Genomic DNA, 11,140 nt, shown 5'->3' on the forward strand with positions numbered 1-11,140 from the left:
TCCCCCACCACCCGACCCCCGCTGCTCACAATAAAAGTTGCTGTGGCGCAAAAAAGGAAAAAGAAAAATAGTTACAAAGAATTAATGTGCCCGCACTCTTTTATCCAGTCCTCTACATTGATTTCCTCCTGTACATTCTGCTTTGATTGTTGACAGTGTAGAACAAAATATAGAGGCACACTGTTGTTTTGGCACACTGTAGTTTTGGTTTCATTGAGAGTCTTTCAAAATAAAGTAGGAATATTTGAGCATAAAGATAAAAACATGCTAAATTCTGTTTTTTTTTTTTTTTTTTTTTTCCAAAACATGACATTTATTTGAAAAATCTATGGGATGTAATGAAGTATCGGTCTTCAAGAGAAAATAAATTTAAAATGATCATTGTCTTTCCATATTTAAAAATGCATCTCATCGTCTTCCCCAGCTTGTGTTGGTCTTGCTCTCATACTAGACGGAGATGACCTTCGCAGTGCTCCCTACACAAATGGGAGCTTAGGTAGGAAAACACGGCGATGAGCATCTGAGAATCACGGACTGGGTTACAGTGAACGCTTGTCTTCATGTCCTGCCAGCGGGTGTGTTATGAGGGCCAGGTGGACAAACGATGTTCATGAGAACTATTAGTTGATTTTACTTTAGCTGCATTGTATATATCTGAGAAAGTCTGTTGTCCTAGCAACTGGAAAACTGCTCTTCTAAGTGATGAAAATTTGAGAAATCTGCAAAGAATCTTCCAAAGGGTATGAAGGAAAGCACTGAGGAAGAGAGTTGGCTGTGCTGATGTTTGTTTTTAAGATTTCAAAGAATGAAGGAATGTCCATTCTGCGTGGATATGCAATCTTGAACTTGAAATACTGATTACATAATTTTCTATTTTTTTGATTTTTTTTCAAGGCAGTGTATCTCTCTGTGTAGCTCTGACCATCCTGGAATTTACAGACCAGGGTGGCCTTGAACTTAGAGATCTACCTGCCTCTGCCTCCCAAGCACTGGGATTAAAAGCATGAGTACCATGCCTATCAAATTACATGATTCTATTTTGCAATGCACATGGTATGCTAACAACATATCAACTATAAGACAACTAGCAAAAATTCATTACAACTGCTAAGGGTCAGGAACAGGGTCAAGGTTAGAGTCACAGTCAAAGTCAGTGTCAGGTTTGGGGTCAGGGGTCAGGGCTGTTGTCAGAGTCAGAGGGAGGGTCCTTGTCAGGGTCAGAACCATGGTCTGGAACAGGGTCAGGGTTAGAGGATCAGGGTTGGGTAAGGTTAGAGTTAGAGGGGTTAGGATCAGGAGAAGAATCAGGGTCAGGATGGTTAGAGTTACACAAAAGGTCGGAGTTAGGGTAAGAGATGTAGTGTTATCATTAGAGGTTAGGGTTAGAATTCACAGTTAGGGTAAAAGTTAGGGTTGGAGATAGGGCTTAGGGCTATGGTTATGGTCTTTATGAAAAATTAATATTTGTGTGTGCACATAAATGTATATTGTGTGTGCTTATACATGTATATATTTTTTGCATGTTTATATTAATGTTTATGCATATGTACATGTGTGAACATTTGTATATTTGTTTATGTATATGAATATATTTGTGTTTATATGTGTGTACTTATGTATATGTATATTTGAGTATTTATGTGTGTACATTTGCATGTTCTGTGTTTATGTGTGTATATTTGTGTTTATGTGCATACATGAAAACATATGTGAGTATGTGTGTATATACTCTGTGTGAACATGTGTACATCCGTGTTCATGTTCATTCATGATACATTTATGTGTTTGTACATGGATATGTTTATGAATGTTCATGTGTGTTGGTGTGTTTTGTGTTTAAAAGTGTGTATTTATGCTTGTGTTTTAACTTATGTGTATTTATATCTGTCTACATACTTACATTTATACTTATTTGTACATTGCATATTTATGTATAATAATATGTATCTTTTTGCATGTTCATGTGAATGTTTATGTATGTACACATGGTATACAATTACAAGTGTGTATGTATGTATGTTTGTACATGGATATATGTACCTTTATGTATATTTGTATGCATTCATATATCTATGTTTGTGTATATATGTATATTCATATCTTTACAAGTATACATGTTTATATTTCTGAGTGCATATATTTGCATATTTATGTGCATACATCTGTATGCTTGTGTTTGTGCATGTGTGTATATTCATGTATGTGCATATCTAAGCTTATATGTTTGTATGTATGTTATTATGTGTTGATGTGTTTATTTTTGTATGCATGTGTATATTTATGTGTCTATGTACATGAATATTTCAGGTTTATATTCATGTGTGTACATGTGTATATCTATGCTTGTGTGTGTTCATGTGTGTATTTCTATGTGAGTACATCTGTATATTTAAGTGTGTGTACAGGCATATATTTATGTGTGTACAGGCATACATTTATGTGTGTATACATGGGTATATTAATGTTTGTACTGACTCCTAGGTGCAATAGCACAACTTCTAGAGCATGTAAGTTAGCTTCTACTTTTTTAATCTATACATTCTTGTGTTGCCATAGCTATAAAGGTATTATAAACAAGCCCATTAACAAAACTGGGCAGTTTGTACTTGGTGGGTAAAGGCCATTGCAAAAAAAAAATTGCTTGTTAAAATAAGACCCCAAAACTCTGTTTTTTTTATTAAGAACCTGATTCAGATCAAGGAGAACTATTGTCAAAAATCACCATGCCATGTATCATTAAGGTGCACAACCCACAACAAAGGATGGCAGCAGAAGCAAGAGATGGCTCTTTTGAGCAGAAGAGCTTAAAGAATCAGATAGGATACAATTGGCACAGTAATTTTGAAGTGTCCCATTCTTTTGAATTGAAGGACTCCCAGTCAGCAACATACATGAAGTGTTTACACAAGCAGTGAGTTCAGACACAAAGGTTGCCCATGCTATGGGTATTTATCCATTGTTTAAATCCTATAGATGACCACATTTCCAGTGTTGTGGCTAACAGCCAAAGGTCTAGTTAAACCTTTCCTCTGGAGACACTGTGAAGGATGTAGCTAATAAGGGGTTCATACAGATTCATCTTTATCCAGGCCAAGTGGGCTCATCCAAGATGAGTCAACTAGCAACTCAGGTCTCTTAGTCAGAGGCATAGAGTTCTTTGGGATCACAGAGTGTGCACTAAGGGAAAATCCCATTCTGGAGCTACAGCTTCAGATTGTCATTTCATACTGGGAAAATCCATGCAACAGGGGTAATCTGTGGGTGATTAGAGACCGTAAAACTCAAGTGGTGAATAAATTGGTAATGTCTGAGAAATGGCATATTCAACCCCTTTGTAGTCTGGGAGACTACAAAGCCATAAGCTTTCTGGGGCCACTAAGATGAGAGCGACACTATTGTGACTAGAACATTTAACTATGTAGAGATGTGTTGCTGCTTTACTTTGCCTGCATAAGGCACATGATTCGTCAAATAAAAAGCTGAATGGCCAACATCTAGACAGAAGAGGAATAGGCAGGACTGGCGGGCAGAGAGAAAGGGGGAACCAGCCAATCAGGACCCAACAAAACAGACCCAGAGAAAGCGAGAAAGCAGGACTGATAAATGTAGATGAGGTAAACAAGCCTCAGGACAGGGCATAGATTAATAGAAATTGGTTTATTTTAAGTTAAAGGGGAAAAGACTAGCTAGAAACAAGCCTAAACTAAGACCAAGTTTCATAATTAATAATAAGTGTCAGTGTCGTGATTTGGAGACTGACGGTCCAAAAAAAAACCTGCTGCAAGACACATCTATGCTGACCCAACTGTCCAGCAAACAGGAGTGGTGGATGATATCTCAGTAAAGTCACAGAGAGCAGTGCAGGCCCCACAGGAGAAACATCCAGATGCTCAGTTACAGCAGTCTGATACTTTTAACTATGATGTAATATTTTCATAGCCAGCTTTAAGAGAAAAAAATCGATTTTACATCCATATATCCAGTTTTTGGAACTGTTAATCTTAGACCTTAAGAATTTTAATACCATATTGTCTTAGCCAGTGTGATGGTTTGCATAAGGATAGCACCCATAGGCTCATATATTTGAAGGCTCTTCTTAGGGTGCCCATCAGCACCAGAGAGAAAGGAGGAGCCGTTTGCAGATGATACGAACTGAGATGCAGTCTGGTCTACATTGTAACAGAGTCCTCCGCATCCGTTTTCTCCCCTGGATTCTTGGCGGTACATGGTGTTGTGCTTTCCTGTCTCTTTAAGAGACAAGCCACGCCGACTCCCACTACCTCTCTCACCCTCTGCTGCCATCTGCTCTCTTCTGTTCTTTTGGGGTGCACACGGATTCTCTCTCTCTCTCTCTCTCTCTCTCTCTCTCTCTCTCTCTCTCTCTCTCTCTCTCTCTCCAAATGTTTTATGGCTATTTTCTGTGTCAATGGGTCTGCTTACACGTGCCCGCCGTTGTCGGGAATCTGCCGTGTGGCCCCCTGCTGTTGGGAACGGCTCAGCCACTGCTTCACACCCGCCCGCTTGGCCTGGGCTTGGGCTGGCGGCTGCTCCTTGAGCCCGCGGGGTGGACGTGGGGGGACGGAAGGGGGACGGGGGACGACCCCCGCATTTTAAGAACAACACATGGGAATCCTATTCTTTCCAATCATCCCTTTCCCCTTCTTTCACTTCTTGCTTTCTGTCTTTATCATCTATTGATATCTGGGAGGTGGGGCTGGGTTTTCTCTTTGGCTCTTTTTTCTGTGGAGTGGCAGGAGTACTGGTGGCCAGGAATGTACCCAAAAAGAGATCACCCTGACGGCCCCAGCTTGACCAAAAACCAAAGGTACCTATCGCTCTAGAATCCCCAATAGAAGGTCCCTGGAATCCAGATGACAAAGGACCATACCGAGAACAGAATAGATTTAGCCTGTACGTTTTAGTTTCATCATTAAGGACATCTTCCCGTGAGGCTGCCCTGCTCAGAGACCTGACATTCTCCTCAGTTCCATAGCACCTGGGCAAAGAGAGAACCGACTCTCTCAGAATATCTGTCATCCTGGCTAAAAGCTGAAAGGCAGAACAACTTTGGAATTTCTCTGTCAGAATGAGGACAACTGAAATCAGATGCTGTTCCCAGAGGAGTCCTTTCTTTCACTAGAAAGACAAGAAGAAGGAAGAAGGACCACAGGGAGCCAGGGTGTAAAAGGAGCCAAGAGCAGAGGTAGAACCTGCATCCTCCGCAGGCTATTGCCACAGCATGAGATCCGAAAGGCTGATCCACCCAGGCCAGCAAGGGCTCCTTCCTGTAAGCCGCCCTGCTGATAGAGATGAACATCGGTGGCACCATTTTATCTCAGTTTGTAGCTGGGTGTGAGACATCCAAGTTAGACAAAAACAGGGACAAGTCTCCCGGTCAGTCACTGCAGCCCAGCCGCCTTTGCAGTTCTTTAGGAGCATACGTTAAGGATCTGCTGTCCCTCCATGTATCCTTCCTTCAAATACGGCTAATTTTAATTGGTTTAATTATAAGATAGCATCTAACGGGGGCTGCACTTCCTTCAGGAGAGACCCCATGCTAGACAAGGAGTTAACTTTAAGGTATCCAAAAGGAAAGAAAAATAGTTTATTCCTATATTTCGAAGTGCTTTGCTTCTTTCCCCCTCTAAGAGTTTCAGAGTTTCTGGTCTTATATTGAGGCCTTCCCTCAATCGGTCTAGCTTTTGTGCAGGATGAAAGATAAGGAATTAGGTCCCTTCGTCTGTATGTGGCTCTCAAGTTTCTTAAAACCATTCATGGAAGACGCCCTTTCCTTCAATGTGTATTTTTTCATCTTTGTCAGAAATCAGGTGATGGGAGGTGGCTGAGTTTGTATCTGGATGTTCTATTCTGCTCCATTCCTTCGATCTCCGTGTTTGGGCATTTCTTATGTATGTTTGTCTCATTCACAGTCTTACATTAATCCTATTCAAAGTCGGCAGTTTGCCTCTGACACCCATCCTAGCTTCAGTGTGTGTAGCTCTCCTCTTTGAACACTTTGAAAAGATCGGTTAGTGATTCTTCGTCTACCCGGGAGTGCCCTCATTTCTTTATTTCTCCAAAGCCCCTGCTCTAAGTGGTAGCTGGCAAGCACGGAAGCAAGGGCTGTTCCCTGCAAGCTGGAAACTCTCACCAAGGTGCAGGGCAGGGTCCTGCTGCCTGCTAGCACCTGGAGGAAAAAAAACCCCTGTGACATCGGACTCAGAAGCACGCTATCCACAAACTTTCCGGGTCTGAAGTATTCCTTCCTCTGAAAATGATCCTCTTCTGCTCTCTGGTGGCCACGATACGCATCAGGCACTGTCAAAACACAGGCAGCAGGGTTCTGAGGCTGTCCGTGACAAAGCAAGGAGCAGGCAGAGTGGCGTCCACAGGGTGCTGTCAATTGTGGAGAAAGGCTGGGATGTACGTGGTCACATCTCTGCTTGGGTCTGTGAAATAATGGAAAGAGGTCCTAGAAAGGAACAAAAACGATCCACGGAGCAGGGAAGGGTGCATGGGACCATTTTGGGTCTCATACTTTCTGTTCTTTTTTATTTTAACTCACAGGTCTTTTTGTTTATAAATTATGGTTTCAATTTCGTGCCTTTACGGGATTTCTGTGGATGCCAGTGTGTGTCTAAGTGTTTCCTGTGCTTTCCCTTCTGCTCTTGTTTTCATATTTGTTCATTTATTTAGTCCTATTCAGGTTGGTTTGTTGGTTTTTATTTTGTCTTACTTTCTTATTTTTTTCTTTTTATTTTCTTTTCTCAAGTGCATGTTTGTTACATAAAGAGAGAGTGGGGAGAACAAACATAATCAGAATATATTGTATGAAAACATTCTATTTTCAATTTTTAAAAATGGTGGAGAAAAAAGGGCTTGCCCACTAACAGATAGTCTTCTTGAAAGAGTCGTGACCAAGGAAGGGGTCTCCATTCAAAAAACACTTCCTCCTGCCTTGTCACATCTTTGTGGCTTCCCAGGAACACATCAGCACTATCCACTGTGCCCCTCCTCCCTTAAATCCTTCTTGGTAAATGAATCTTCCAAAGTAGGGTACAAACCTTTAAATGTTATTTATCCATTTTCATTACCTGTAACAACAACAACAAAAAAAATAACTAGAGCCATTTCAGATATTTGGGACTTAACATTTTGGCTTCTATGAAACTGTACTTCTATATGAAATGACTGGAGAATTCAACAGCACACAGTTCACCTTGGAATGAGAAACTGAGAGTGTATGGAAACACCACAAAGAAACTATACTGTCTGCAATCACCTTCTACATCCAGAGCAGTCAGGCACAGACTATTCAAACCAGCTAAGTCTGAAATGACGCTTGGGAAACATTGCTCAGCATTGATCCTCAGAAGACGCACTATGTAGGACTCAAGTAATTGTTCGTCAGGAAGCCAAGGATTGGAGAGGAGACCCAGCTCAAAGGTTCTGCCATCCTCCAGAGACCATGGCATCCCTTGGGTACTTTTCTTTGGAGAACATGAGTAAGAGTCATTTTTAGAGACTAGAGATGGAGTTTATTTGTAGGGTACATGCTTAGTGTGTGTGAGGATCTGGGTTAAGTTCCCAGTGTGCCCACATGCACACGCGTGCGTGCGTGCGTGTGCACAGACACACACACACACAAGGTGAAATTGCCCGATTCACATACAAGGATAGGAAGCTGTGTTTTTGATCTTCACTGTAAATGTAGACAATATATTGGAATATAGATATAATGAATTCCTATTTCTTTTAAAAATGAAAACAATTGGCAATAGTGAAACCCAGAAGTTTGGAAGCCTGTTTCTCTCAAAAAGAATGTGGACTAAGCAAGTGATGAAAGAAGAATCGGTGCACTTTAATGGTGGGGCGGGGGGTCCGGATCGATGGTGTGAATGGTTCCTTCTTGCTGAAAAGACTAATATAACACCTGCCTCTTCTGACCCCCATGTTAGACAATTCTCAGCCCTCTACCCACCTCCCACGGTGGCCACTTCAGCCTTGGCAACACATTTGAGACTTCCATGGCCTTGACTACGGTCCAGATGCATCAATCAAAATAATTGACAACTTATGTCTAAAATAATTACTATGATCTTCCAGGAATAGCCGTTTCAAGGTTACTCTGACCCTCTGTAACTCTGATGTATCTTTGTGGGTTTTGCCTTTAAAATGCTGTGCCCTTGGGCATCAAGGAAATTTCAGGGGCTCAAGCTGCTCTTGGTCTGGCCATCAATAAAAGGGACATAAACTCTTAATGGACTTAATTAACGTGGCTGTCAATAACCATCTCGCGTGAATCATTACATTGCCTCTGTGTCTACTCAGTGCCCAAAGACTTCACTAAAGCTTTGTTTCTGACCTGTGTTGGGAGATCCGTTACTCCTGAAGTCTCTGCTTCTCCTCTGCTGCCCTCTGCAGGCTCCGTGCCTCCTTCCCACTTCTGGCCTGTGTTGGGAGATCTGTTGCTCCTGAAGTCTCTGCTTCTCTGCTGCCCTCTTAAGGCACTGTGCCTCCTTCCCACCTAGAAATCCTTCCTGGGCCCTTCAGCTCTGCTGCTCTGTGGCCACAGCAGGCTGCCACCATTGTGCCGCTTCTATATTTCTGTGACTGCTTCAATGGTGAACATCAAAACAGACTCCCAACTTTCCTTTGAGAAAACCGTTCCCTTCTTTCGTCCAGTGGCTCCTTAAGTTTTGGTCAAAAATAACTAACATTGGCATTTCAATTGAGACTTGCGGGGTCATGGTCACCAAGTCCTGCTGTGAGCTAATCAATGCTGGTTGATCTATGTAGCCCCTGAGACGTGTGCCAGCACCGTTGCCAGGGTCTCCACGGCTCCCTTCTTTTTGATCATCTTCTGAGCTGACTGCTTGAAAAGACCGATGGCAGTAGGAAGTGCAGTATCCAAAAGCCCGATACCACTACTCTGTGCTAGAAGCTCTTATTATATCTGCTGCAGAAGGAACACCTACTCATTCACGTTCAATGCCCACTCTCTGGTCCACTTGCGCTGACTGATCCTCTTCCTTGTGCTGATAAAATCAGGTGCAAACCCCTACCCTTTCAGTTCTGCCTGTCCACCTGATGGATGGATGCAGGGGTTGGACAGCTCTGCATAGCCAGGTCAACCTCAGGGATGTCTAACCCACATGCAGCAATGTTGGTTGCCACCAAAACCCCTAAACTGCCACCGTGAGAGCCTTTCAAGGTTATTTCTCTTTGCTTCTGTGGGGTATGACCATGTAATGACTGGACCCTTTATACATATCCTCTGCCACAGTTGCTGGGCTTCTTTTTTTGCTTCAGAGAAGATACTGGTATCACATCCCCAATGGCTGCTTCCCTCTCTGTCCAGTGACAATAGCCAGGTGCTCCGTGGTTATGGTCGTTTTCTGAGTCTTTTTACCAATCAGATTCACTTGTTAGATTTCATCTATTTCTTCAAATTGAACCCTGCGGTGTTTAAACACTGTAGTGTTAAAAGAAAATGGCCCTCATAGGAAGTGGCACTATGAGGGGTGTGGCTTTGCTGTAGGAGGTGTGGCCTTGTTGGAGGGAGTGCCACTGTGGGAGCTGGCTTTGTGGTCTTCTGTGCTTCAAGCTACATAGATGGTGACACTGAGTTCACTTCATATTGTCTGCAGAACGAGATGTAGAACTCTCAGCTCCTTATCCAGCACCACATGTGCCTGCATGCCACCATGTCCCACCATGATGATAATGGACTACACCCCTGAAGTCATAAGCCAGCCCCAATTAATTAATTGCAAGAGTTGCTATAGTCATGTTGTCTCTTCACAGCAATAGAAATCCTAACTAAGGCAAACACCCAATAAAAACAAATTGCTATGAAAAGCAATGTTTGGGCTTGTCTTCTGAATCCTTCTTGTATGCCACACTTAAAATTTCTTCCATTTGATCAGCAAACATCTGGCCCACTTCTTGCAAGACATGTTTAAGTTTGGTGAGTTCTAGCTTACACCATTCTGTAAGTGTAAAATTCTTCAATCCACCCTGGGGTTCAAACATGGACAACCCTATTATATATTCATTTTATTTGACTACCATTTAAATAGGCATACCATTAAAACAAGCTGCTGATAGCTTCTTTTTTTTTTTTTTTTTTTTTTTTTTTTTGTCATGTCTGCTTACTTAGTTTGCCAGTTCTCTCTCTTCCTGTCTTATAACCTGTCCTGAAGCTTCTCAATGCAAGGGAGAATGTCTTTCCCTTTCCTGTCCAGGTCTTTTGCCATTGATACATGGTGTAATGTCTTTGTTTGCTTAGAAAACAAAAGTCCACCCCGTGATCTCAGAGAAGCATGAGTCTCCTCAGATATGGAGTTGAGAAAGTCCCTTCTTTTTGTCCCCCAAGCTTTCTGCTCTGTCTCACGACTGCTTTTTCCAGAAGCAGTTTCATCGGAGTTTGGGTCTGATTAAGAATGAGTCTTGGGATTTTCTCGTCAATTTCTGCATTTCATTCCTTCCCTTCCTTCATCTTCTTGGGCTTTAGAACACTGGTGTTTTCTTCAGAAGGGTCCTCGATTTTTATTTCTTTGATTTTAACAAAAGACCACTTTTTTTCCCCTCAGGGTGCTCCTCTTTCTTCTTGGAAGTGCTGTGTGAAGCCGTGTGTCATACTGATGGGCCTCCTCTTGCTTTGTGTGGATTGAGGAGGCTCCACAAGTTCATCATCTCCAGAAAGCTCTTTCTTCTTAACGGTGTTAGCTTTGAGGGGAAGTTTCTTCCGTTCCCTCTGTTGCTTAGCCTTCCTTCTTTTTAGATTTTGGCTTCTCTTTTCTATCTTGCTTCTCACTCGACTTCAGCAGCCTCTCCACGTTCTCCTTGACCGTGTCTGATCCCAGCGTGGAAGCTCTGCAGAGTTTTGGCAACATTGTTCAGCATGAGCTGCCAGGCCTATTAGTCTCCTTGACCTCACGCAGAGTAAGAGAGAAGGAACCATGAAGCTTACGACTTGACGCTTATGACGTGACGCTTACAACGTGATGCTTATGACGTGACACTTACCACGTGACGCTTATGACGTGACATGACGTGACACTTACGTGCACTTACACTCATGCATGCATTTGCACACACAATAATAATAAAAAGATATTAAAAATAAAAACAAGTA

General features: G+C 42.3%; 1 pseudogene; it reads right to left on the reverse strand.

The window, feature by feature from the left end:
* Positions 1 to 4,632: 4,632 nt before the first annotated feature.
* LOC130865173 (nucleolar RNA helicase 2-like) lies at positions 4,633 to 10,898 on the reverse strand (annotated as a pseudogene).
* Positions 10,899 to 11,140: the final 242 nt, after the last annotated feature.

This window comes from Chionomys nivalis, chromosome 23 (genome assembly GCF_950005125.1).
Source record: "Chionomys nivalis chromosome 23, mChiNiv1.1, whole genome shotgun sequence".
Classification (NCBI taxonomy): Eukaryota; Metazoa; Chordata; class Mammalia; order Rodentia; family Cricetidae; genus Chionomys; species Chionomys nivalis.